Genomic DNA, 9642 nt, shown 5'->3' with positions numbered 1-9642 from the left:
TGCCACAGTCCCTTCTCCATTCTTCTCTCAGGATCTTGGGCACACATACACATGCACCCTATGTAAGTTTAAGCCACCAGGTCCGGGATTCCAACTGTTACTGCATGGGAGTCCAGTGACATAGCCATTACGCCTACTGCTGATCCCTAGATCATGATTTTTAACAGCTCTCTAGTATCTCATTGTGTTTGTATGCCACATTTTGTTTAGTTCATCTATCTTGAGGCAGGTCTATGTCTCTTTAGCTTATTGAAAGCATCATGCTCCACTTGGTTCTCCTCTCTGTGCTGTGGTCCACAGAGTGGAAGATTTTCTTTGGAAGATCAGGTGTTCATAGGGCTTTCTTCATGTGATTCCTTTGTCTTAGACATCAGGGTCATTTTTTAAAAACAGAATTATTTATTTATTTAATTCCATTTGTTATTACTATTTTTGAATTTGACCAGAAGGAGACGGAGAGAGAAAGGAAAAGCGAGAAAGCAAGCTGCCAGGTCCAGGACTCTAACTGTGGCTGTCCATGTGGGAACCCAGTGCCTTTAACCACCACGCCACCTGCCATCCCCAGACGTTAGGGTCGTGTGTTATCAGTTGAAATCTCTTAAACGAAGCAGTAGTAAAGGGGACAATTAGGTAGGCATAGAATTGAAATTTAGGAATTAAAGTGAACATGTCTGGGTATTTCATGGGTGTAAAGCAGTTGTAGGAGGGAGCTTGACATAACTGGATGGGGATGTAGCTAGCACTTTATCAGGTGTTTCAGTACTATTTGTTGAGAAGACTCCTTTTTCACATTTAGCTGTTTCTGACTTTTCACAATAGTGATTTTTATGTTGATCAGCCTAACATTTTGAACTTTAGCGTATTATTTCTTGCTTGCCTTTGGTAATGTTAGAGAAATTAAAGATGCATAATTTAAAATCCTTTTTTTTTTTTTTTTGGAGAGGTTTTTGCTCTAGGGTGTGTGTGCGCACCAGAGAGACAAAGAGACAGAAAGCAAGAAATCACCCCACAGTGGGAATGGCCATGCCACAATCCCTTCTCCTCCATTCTTCTCTTGGGATTGTGGGCATGCACACACATGTGCCCGGCATGAGTTTAAGCCACCAGGTCCAGGACTTGTACCGCGGTCGACTACATGGGAGTTCAGCAACATAGCCATTACGCTAACTACTGGTCCCTAAAATCCTTTTTTCTTTCCTTTTTTTTTTCTTTTTTTACTTTGCCAGAGGAAGTATATACTTCTTTAGAGAGAGGGAGAGGAAGAAAGCATCTCCTTACAGGGCACAATTCCTTTTCTTTCATTCTTATCTGGTCAGGATTTTGGGCATGCATGTGCGTACACACATAAACACACACACCATATTTTTCAATTTGCTGAGACTGGGATTCTATCTTTTGCCCATGTGATTTGTGGTTCCCCCAAACTATAGGCTATGAGGCCAGCCCTTAATTTTTATTGGTCATATGATAGGGTTCAAGACACTATTTCAGGTATGTTCTGAACCATATACATTGTTCAGAAGGGACAGAGTTAATGTAGTGTTTTCGGTTTTTATTTTAGGTTTTTGTCGTCGGGCATGTGCATTCACCTGAGATACACAATAAAAGGACAAGTGAGAAATACTCTCCGAGGTTGATCTCCACATAACAATCTCTTTTTCTCCATTCTCTTCCTGGGATATTGGGTGTGTGTGCACGTATGTCCAGCGTGTTTTAAGCTGCCAGGTCCAGGACTTGAATTGGGGCCAGCTATGAGGTAATCTGGTCCCTTAACCACCATGCCACCTGCTGGCTCAAACACAGTGCTTTTGTGGAAAGACTTTTCTTTTTTCCCCCCAATGCCCTGGAGTAGAGTTTGAGTCCTAGCCCTGGCAGCTTAAAAAGCATGCTGGGCACATTCATTCGAGTGCCCACCCAGGATCCTGATGGGATAGAGACTTGAAGGAAAAAGGATTTGTGTGACCAATCCCTGTTGAAGAGTGCTTTCTTTCTCCTTCCCTTCTGCCTTTGTCTTATACTTTATATAACTGTGACATCAAAAGAAAACAGTTTCCAGTCAACAGCACCGATTGATAGGTTTAGGACCCACCTTTGGCATTCTCAGATTTAGGATCTGGTTTGGAAATCTGCATTTTTTTCATTGTTGTTTTGGAGAGGTTTTGGCTATAGGGCAGGTGCGCTTGCCAGAAAGACAGAGAGACCGAAAGCAAGAAATCACCACCCCCAGGGAGGATGGCCACACTCCAGTCCCTTCTCCTCCACTCTCTTCTTGGGATCCTGGGCATGCATGCACACCCAGCCAGCGTGAGTTTAAGCTACTGGATCCAGGACTCCAACCGCGGTTGACTACATGGGAATCCAGAGACATAGCCATTATTGCCAACTGCTGGTTCCAGGAATCTGCATTTTTAACACACTCCCAGGTAATTCTTATAAACACTGAAGTTTAAGCCAGAACCACATTATTCTCTTTATTTTTAAACTTGTGGGTTTAAATAGCCCTTTAAAAAAAAAGAATTCTGTACTTTATTTATTATTATTATTTTTAACTTACCATAGAGAAAGAGAGAGCGAAAGTAAGAAAGTAAGCCATCAAGTCCAGGACTCAAACCATGGTTGGCCAAGTGGGAGTCTAGTGCCTTAAGCCACCTGCTGGCCTCTAAATAGCCAGTCTTAGGTTCATCTGAGGATGCCGAATATAAGGTAATTTTTTTTTGATATTCATAAGGTTACTTTTTTTTTTTTTTTGTGGGGGGAGGTTTTTGCTACAGGTCACGTGCATTCACCAGGAAGAGAGAGAGACGGAGAGATAGAAAGCGAGAAATCATCCCCCAGGGGGATGGCCACGCTGCAATCCCCTCTCCTTCATTCTCTTCTCAGGATCTTGGGCATGCACACACACGCGCCCAACATGAGTTTAAGCCACCAGGTCCGGGACTTGAACTGCGGTGGACTACATGGGAGTCCAGCGACATAGCCATTATGCTAACTGCTGGTTCTCAGTTTACTTTTTAAATCATTGTCACCTTTGCTTGATTTCTAAGTAGAAGTAAAGAGTTGGGACAGTTTATCTGCCCTTGTCTTTCTGTAATTTTTTATTTTCCTTATATTTATTTCTGCTTTAAACCTTTCCACCTCTGGGTCTTTTATGTTGAGAATATTCTCACAATCAAATCAGTAGAAGAATCTGAGTTATAGTCACTTTTTATTGATGACTGCCTGTCTGTAGAAGTCTGAATTCTTCTGCAACTTACTTTATTTTTTTTTAAGAATTATTTTTATTTAACTTTATTTATTTATCTATTTTATTTTGACCAGAGAGGGACAGAACGAGAGCAAGAGAGAGAGAGGGAAAGTGAGAAAGCAAGCCACCCGGTCCAGGATTTGATCCATGGTCGGCCATGTGGGAGTCCAGCGCCTTTAACCACCACACCACTTGGCAGGCCCCAGGTGTCTGAAGTCTTATTTGGGATTTACTAATGAGTACTTGCCAATACGTTGCCTTGGATGTTAGGTATACTTTATGTTTATAGGCTACACATTGTGGTTAACTTCTTGCTTGGTTTTCTTATAGTGAGGTTAGTTCCTGTCCATATAGGATTAAATATAGGCCTACTTAGCATCTTCTTCCAGTGTGGTATTAATCATATTGTGCTGAATTAGAATTTTTGACTTTCTTTTCTTAGTTGCACTATACTGTAACTGTTATGGCTGTACTTCTATTACCTAAGTCTAGAAGAGTATACTTAGTAGATGGTGTTCAATATCTGTTTATTAAATGAAAACACAATAGAAGAGGAGGCTTGTTCTTAAAAATCTGCCAGATTTGGGCTGCAGGTGGCTTGGTGGGTAAGGTGCTTGAATCCCACATGGGCATCTGCATGGTTCAATTTTGGACCTAGCAGCTTGAAAAAATATACTTGGCACATGTGCATGTATGCCTAAAATTGAGAGGAAAATGGACAGAAGATTGTGGTATGGTCATCTGCCCTGAATACCTGGAAAAAATTCAGGATAGTATCTTTCATTTTGAAATGAAGTAATTGATTTGGAAGTTTGGGTTATAGAAAGCTGTACAAAGAGGTTACTTTTAATAGGGTTGATGCATAAGATAAGTAGGAAGGCATTATTACAAAAAGCAATTTTGCTAGTTTAATATAGCTGCTCTATTATTTTGATAATATGAGTTATAGAAAAATCTTTTGTTTAATAATAGATTTACTGTAATGCCAAGGTGGTCTTTAAGTACCAAGTTATTTTCCCACATAACAAAATGAAAGCTTACATTTGAGCTGGTTGCTATGGCAGAGTAGTGCAGGGTGTACTTAAAACTGCTACCTGCTGTTCAATGTGTCCCAACAATTTTTATATCCTCTTTTCTTCCAAATTAAAATAAATTAAGCTTTTTCATAGGTGACAAATCACAAAATCAGCAGTTGAGAGCAAATTATTGTTCAGTAACAAAACCAAGCTTGATTTCACAGAAAAAGGAGTTAATTTTCTATATAACAGTGCATCTTTTTTTTACAAACCTGAATATAGAAAAGTTAATATTAACTGCAGTTAAAAATCTAAAGTCTCGGGGCTGTCATATCACATGGCGGTTAAAGGTGCTGGACTCCCACATGCTCGACCCTGGTTCGAGTCTCAGTCCTGGTGACTTGCTTTCTCATTCCCCCCTGCAATCCCCCCCAGCCCCCATCAAATGAAAATAAATAAAATTAAATGAAATAATTCTTTAAGAAAAAAAAATCTAAAGTCTTGGGACCAGCAGATGGTGGAATGGCTCCGTCACTGTACTCTCATGTAGTTGACTGAGGTTTGAGTCCAGGGCCTCCTGGTGGCTTAAAATTTACATTACGTGTATGTGTATGTGTGCTCAGAATCCCAAGAAGAGAATGAAGGGATTGTGTCTTGGCTATTCCCTCAAGGAGTGATTTCTTGCTTTCTTTCTATCTCTCTGGCCATAGCACACTCCCTATAGCGAACTAAAAAAATAAAAATAAAGGTCTCAGAAAGGAAGGAAATTTAAGTTGCAAATAGTAATTCTAATGTAATTATAAATGTTTTAGTATCAGGTCATTACGTATAACCAAGAAAGATATATGCCATGGTAAATAAAGTAAGCCAAAACTAAAAGAGATGAAATGATTTTATAAAAGCAGTATATTCCACTTATTTTCTGGAATATGAGTTAACAATTATGGGAATACTTTTTTCCCAGTAAAGAATGTTTCTCTGTATTGAGCAGCTTTGGAATTTATTTTTAAATTTAAGTTTATAATTTCTTATTCATACTTAATTGTAATCTTTGTAGACTACAGTATGGATTTTCAAAGTATGCATTGTGTGATAATCAAGTATAATATATTTATCGTTTTCAGTAAACAACACCACATTGATATGTACCATTAATTTTGCTTTACTAGTTTTTCTTTTTTTCAAGATAAATACATATACGACTGGCAGTGTTTATATTTTTCATGCAGTTGTGGTATGCCTTTCCACAACCCATTTGCCTTTTCTACCTGCATTCTCGGGTCTGTTGATGCTGTTTTTTTGAGCTCCCCCTACATCACCTTTCTGCTTCCCCATGCAGTCTCTGGTATCTATAGTTCTAATTCTGTGTCTTCAAATCTTTCAATTTCTGCTGTAGGGTACAACTATTTGGTATTTATTTAGTGAGGACATACAGTGTTTGTCTTTTAGTCTGGCTTATTTCTCATAGCATTATATCTTCTAGGTTCAATCATTTTGTATTAAATAACAGGATTTCATTGTCTTTTTTTTTTTTTTTCTTTTTTTTTTTTGTGGCAGAGTAGTATTCTATTGCACATGTGTGCCACATTTTTTTAATCCAGTCATTAGTTGTTGGACAGTCTGGATGATTCCATGTCTTAGCTATTATGAATAATGTTGTAGTAAACATGGATGTGCACGTGTATTTTCAGCTGTATGATTTCCTGTCCTTTGGGTAAATACCCTGGAGTGTGATAAGTGGGTCATGTGATAGTGCTATTCGTAAATTTTTGAGGAACCTACATATCATTTTCCAGAGTGACTACAATCAGCTTTGAAATTTTGTGCAAGAAAGCTAAATTTCGTAATTCTTTAAAATTTCCCTTCAGTTTTGGGAACCAGCAGTTAGCGTAATGGCTATGTCACTGACTCCCACATAGTCGACCGCAGTTTGTGTCCCAGACCCGGTGACTTAAAACTCACGCTGGGTGCGTGTGCGTGCGTGCCCAAGATCCCGAGAGGATAATGGAGGAGAAGGGATTGCGGTGTGACCATCCCTCCTGGGGGGTGATTTCTCGCTTTCTGTCTCTCTGTCTGTCTCTGTCTGGTGAGCGTACGCGCCCTATAGCGAAAAAACCTCTCCAAAAAAAAAATTTCTTTTCAGTTTTAAGGTGGTTTGATTTTATGAATTTATAATTTTTTAATTTATTAAAAAATTTTTTTTGGTAAGTTTTTGCCTTATAGCATGTGCGCTTGCTGAAGAAATAGACAGTGAGAGGGTAAGGTGAGAAATTACTCCCTGGGGGGATATTCCCTTCCCAATCTCTTCTTCATTATCCCCCCATGATCTTGGGCTTGCATGCACATGGATTCAGTGTGATTTCAAGCCACCAGGTCTGGGACTTGAACCTGAACCACGGTTGGCCATGTGGGAGTCCATCGACATAACTGCTGTGCCATCTGCTGATCCCAAATTTATAATTTATATTAATGTAGGTTAATCTGTATAAGGATAATTAGTTTTTGTTTTTAACACTTTTGCCATTGATTGCTTATGCTGACTGAAGAGAGACAGAGACAGTGAGAGGAAAAGTGATAAATTATCTTCTAGGGGGGATGGCCAGGCTGCTGTCCCTTCACTATTCTCCTTTTGGGATTATGGGCACACATGCACATACATGCACTTGGTGTGATTTTCAAGCCACTAGGTTCAGGACTCGAGCCATGGTCTGCCATGTGTGAGACTAGCACCTTAATTACCATACCATCTGCTGGACCCAGGATTGATCAAGTTTGAGACTGAAATCTTACTTATCACAGAGTTTAAATATTGATGTTACTTTTTAAAAAAAAAATTGCCTTAGGGTGTGTGCACTTGCTGGAAAGAAACAAAAAAAGTGAGAAAAAAACTCCCAAAGAGGGTGGCCACGTTGCCATCTCTAATCTTCTTGAGATTGAGGGCATGCATGCACACGTGCCTAGACTGTTTTTCAAAGTACCTGATTTGGAACTCAAATTGCACATTTGATCATGTGGGATCCAGCTGTCTTAACTATCATGCTACTGGCTGGCCCATGTTTACATTAAAAAAAAATTTCCTGGCCAGCAGGTAGCATGGTGGTTAAGGCATTGGACTCCCACATAGCTGACCATGGTTTGAGTCCTGGACCTGGTGGCTTGCTTCTCTCTGATGAGTGCATGTGCCCTGTAGCAAATTTAAAAATAATAACAATGATAACTAAAATAAAATAAATAAATTCTTAAAAAAATTTCTATAGGGTGTTTTTGCTTATGGAACACGACAGAGAAAGAGAGGGAAAGCGAGAAAGCACTCCTCCCCCTCCCTACTCTGAGTGATGACTATGCCACAGTCCCTTCTCTGTTCTCCTCTTGGGATTATGGGCATACACATAAATGCACCCAGAGTGTTTTTCAAGCCCCCAAATATGGGACTTGAACCATGCAATCAGCTATGTGGGATTCAGCCACCTTAACCCCCATGCAACCTGGCCGACCCTTTTTTTTTTTTCTTCAATCTCATTATTTTAAATTTGCTATAGCATATGTACTGACCAGAGAGAGAGAGGGAGGGAGAAAGTGAGAAAGCAAGCTATCAGGTCTGAGATTCAAACCGTGGTTGGCCACGGGGGAGTCCAGTACCCTAACCACCACGCCATCTGCTGCCTCCTGTTAGGTTTTTAAGACTTTATTTTGTGCAACATTTAAGGTTATAGTAATATTGAGTAAAAGATACATTGAATTTTCCCCAAAGGTATATGGATAAATATAGAGATTTCCCAGAGAGGTTTATATTCTCTGCCCCCATATATGCAAAGCCTTCTTCATTACCAACATCTCCCATCACGTACATTTCTTAAAATTGATGAACCTAAACTGACACATCATTATGACCCAAATCCATAGTTACATTAGGGCTCACTTTTGATCTTAAACCTTTTTTGGGTTTGAACAAATGTATAATGACATATATCTACCATTATAGTATTGTACAAAGTATTTCATTGCCCTAAAGATCTTCTGTGCTCCAACTTTCCCTTCTTTCCTCCCCATAACCTCTGGTAACTAATACTTTTACTATATTCATAGTTTTGCCTTTTCCAGGATGTCATATAGTTGGAATCATACAGTATGCAGCCTTTGCAGATGGGCTTCTTTACTCAATAATATGTATTTAAAGTTCCTCTATATCTTTTCATGGTTTGATAGCTCTGGAAAATATTCCATTATCCATTATCTGGATATACAGCAGTTTATTTATTTATTTATTTTTTTGAGAGATTTTTTGCTATAGGGTGCGTGTGCTCGCCAGACAGACAGAGACAGACAGAGAGACAGAAAGTGAGATATCACCCCCCAGAGGGGATGGTCACGCCGCAATCCCTTCTCCTCCATTCTCCTCTCGGGATCTTGGGCACGCACGCACACGTGCCCGGCGTGAGTTTTAAGCCACCGGGTCTGGGACGCGAACCGCGATCGACTACGTGGGAGTCCAGCAACATAGCCATCACGCTAACTGCTGATTCAGCAGTTTATTAATTTATGTACTGTAGGGCATTTTGGTGGGTTCCATGTTTTGGTAATTATGAATAAGACTGCCATAAAGATCCAGGGGTGATGACCACGCCACAATCCCTTCTCCTCCATTCTCCTCTTGGGATCTTGGGCACGCATGCATACGCGCCTGGTATGAGTTTTAAGCCACTGGGTCCAGGACTCGAACCACAGTCGAATCCGTTGGAGTCCAACTACATAGCCACTACGCTAACTGCTGGTCCCATGTATGAACATAAGTTTTCAACTACTTTGGGTAACTAGCAGAGAATACATTTGCTGAATTTGTAAGGTTGGAGTATGGTTTTTTCTTTTTTTCTTTTCAGAAACTGCCAAACCCTTTGTACTATTTTGCATTCCCACTAGCAACAAATGAGAATCCTGTTGCTTTATATCCTTGTTAGCATTTGCGGTTATCGGTGTTTTGTATTTTGACTATTATAAATACGTCTGTAGTTATATATCATTGTTTTTTTAATTTGCATTTTCCCAATGACATATAATGTGAAGCATTCTTGTTTGTTTGCCATAGGGGTGTGCACTTGTGTACTCAGCATGTTTTTTCAGGCTGCCAAGTCTGGAACTCACACTGTGCAGCTGGGCATGCGGGATCCAGCCACCTTAACCACCACACCGCCTTACTGGCCCTTTATCATCTAGATTTAAAATTAGCATTTTGGGGACCACCAGTTAACATAATGGCTATGTCGCTGGACTCCCACGTAGTCAACCTCGGTTCGCATCCCGGACCCAGTGGCTTAAAACTCACGCCGGGCACGTGTGTGTGCGTGCCCAAGATCCCGAGAGGAGAATGGAGGAGAAGGGATTGTG

The 9642-nt window shown here is 40.1% G+C and overlaps 1 protein-coding gene across 3 annotated transcripts in view; it reads left to right on the top strand.

The window, feature by feature from the left end:
• IPO11 (importin 11) overlaps nucleotides 1-9642 on the top strand; it is a 229725-nt gene that overhangs the window by 39454 nt on the left and 180629 nt on the right. The gene's annotated exons all lie outside the window — the stretch shown is intronic.

The sequence above is a fragment of the Tupaia chinensis genome, unplaced genomic scaffold (assembly GCF_000334495.1).
Source record: "Tupaia chinensis unplaced genomic scaffold, TupChi_1.0 Scaffold000232_1, whole genome shotgun sequence".
In the NCBI taxonomy this organism is placed as follows: Eukaryota; Metazoa; Chordata; class Mammalia; order Scandentia; family Tupaiidae; genus Tupaia; species Tupaia belangeri.
The sequence above is the reverse complement of the archived record's forward strand: the minus strand, read 5'-3'. Positions and strand labels throughout refer to the sequence as shown.